This window comes from Otolemur garnettii, unplaced genomic scaffold (assembly GCF_000181295.1).
Source record: "Otolemur garnettii isolate 467f Iridium unplaced genomic scaffold, OtoGar3 scaffold00151, whole genome shotgun sequence".
Classification (NCBI taxonomy): domain Eukaryota; kingdom Metazoa; phylum Chordata; class Mammalia; order Primates; family Galagidae; genus Otolemur; species Otolemur garnettii.
Window position 1 is genome coordinate 667,802 of NW_003852546.1, and position 2,049 is coordinate 669,850.

A 2,049-nucleotide genomic window follows, 5' to 3' on the forward strand; every position below is an offset into this window, starting at 1 on the left:
TCCCAACTACTTGGGAGGCTGAGGCAAGAGAATCACCTAAGCCCAGGAGCTGGAGGTTGCTGTGAGCTGTGTGACGCCACAGCACTCTATCAAGGGCAACAAAGTGAGACTCTGTCTCTTAAAAAAAAAAAAAAACTTCATGAGATGGCTAGAGAAATACTTGAAGAGAAATGTACATGCATTAGAAAATACAAAAATTGAGCTAAGCATCCACATCAAAAAATTAGAAAGAGGCCTGGGAAATAAATTCCAAATAGGCAAGTAAAAGCAATAAAGCAAATGGAGTGAAAATGCCAAAATTCTGAAGGGAAGTTTTTTCCACACTAATATTCATATTTGCCCTAAGTCTTAAGCATAGGGATAGAATAAAGAAGTTTTTAGGTAAGTCAAGTCACAAAAACCTTATCTCCCATGCACTTCTCACAAGAAACTAAGGATGAAGTGCCTTACCAAAAGTAGGGATAAAACCAACAGAAGATGACGTGGGATCCAGGAAACAAGAGTTCCCAATATATAAGAAAAGTTAAGGAAACCCTGTCTCTAAAAAATAGCTGGGCATTGTAGCAGGTGCCTGTAATCTTAGCTAGTAGGCAGGCTAAGACAAGAGAATCGCTTGAGCCCAAGAATCTGAGGTTGCTGTGAGCTATCACACTACAGCACTCTACCAAGGGTGACAAAGTGAGACTCTGTCTCAAAAAAAAAAAAGAAGGAGATAAAACGATTCAGCTAAAGAGAATTAGTCAACAGTCAAGAACAGTATTTCCTCACATTCTCTAATTCAGCCAACAGTTCACAAAGTTGCCCAGATGTCAGACGAAAACTGGGGAGTCACACAGACCCTTTGGCCCACACACTGTAAGTGCTTAAGAAGGTCCTTTTATCAGAGTGTTTCCAAGAGAAAGGAGCCAGAGCAGAGTTAACAGGGCTCAGTGAAGGCACACCACCAACCCAGCCTTAGGACCAACCCTACCACGTGCTTTCATCCTTCTCCTGCCTTCAGCAGCTCAGTTTCTAGACTTTACCTTGCATCCTTCTCCTTCAAACCTCTTAGCTTCTAAACCAGCCATATGGGACAGACCTGTCAAGTACTCTAGTAGACCAGGAAATTCTGGGTTACCAACCATAGAAAGAGCAGAACTAACACTGCCCCATAATTCAAAAAGGAAAAGAAAACTCAGATAAAACACAAATGTAAAAAAGAAAAGCTAAAATGTAATTCTGCAATGAATTACAAATTATGCCTTACAAATTATAGTGACCTCAGTGACTTCTATATTACAAACTGGCCAGGCATGGTGGCTCATGCCTGTAATCCTAGTATTTGAGAGGTCAAGATGGGAGGATTCCTTGAGGCCAGGAGTTTGAGATCAGCCTAGGCAACATCGTGAGACTTCATCTACAAAAATAGAAAAATGAGCAGTGCCTGTAGTTCAGTGAGTAGAGTGCCGGCCACATACACCAAGGCAGGCAGGTTTGAACCTGGCCCAGGCCAGCTAATATAACAGTGACACCTGTAACAAAAAAAACAGCCCAGCAAGGTGGTGGGCACCTGTGGTCCCAGTTACTTGGAAGGCTGAGGCAAGAGAATTGCTTCAGCCCAAGAGTTTGAGGTTGCTGTGAACTGTGACGTCACGGCACTCTACCCAGGGCAACAGCTTGAGACTCTGTCTCAGACAAAAAGAAAAGAAAAGAAAAGAAAAATTAGCAGGATGTGGTAGCATGTGCCTGTAGTCTAGGAAGCTGTGGCAGGCAGATCACTTGAGCCATGGAGTTGGGGCTACAGTGAGCTATGACAGCAGCACTGCACTCCAGCATGGGCAACAGAGAACCCATCTCAAAGCATAATAATAAAATAAAATCACAAACTGACTATACAACGTAAAATAGCACATAGAGACTTTTACCTAGAGAATATCTTGGAAATGAAAGAATAGACCAGACTCCTTTTAAAAGTGAATAAACAGGGCGGTGCCTATGGCTCAAGGAGTAGGGTGCCAGTCCCATATACCGGAAGTGGCAGGTTCAAACCCAGCCCAGCCAAAAACTTCA

General features: G+C 42.9%; 1 protein-coding gene and 1 pseudogene across 1 annotated transcript in view; both read right to left on the bottom strand.

The window, feature by feature from the left end:
• Positions 1-1,067, bottom strand: part of LOC100965668 — a 4,008-nt pseudogene extending 2,941 nt beyond the window's left edge.
• PRMT7 (protein arginine methyltransferase 7) overlaps positions 1-2,049 on the bottom strand; it is a 50,014-nt gene that overhangs the window by 35,003 nt on the left and 12,962 nt on the right. The gene's annotated exons all lie outside the window — the stretch shown is intronic.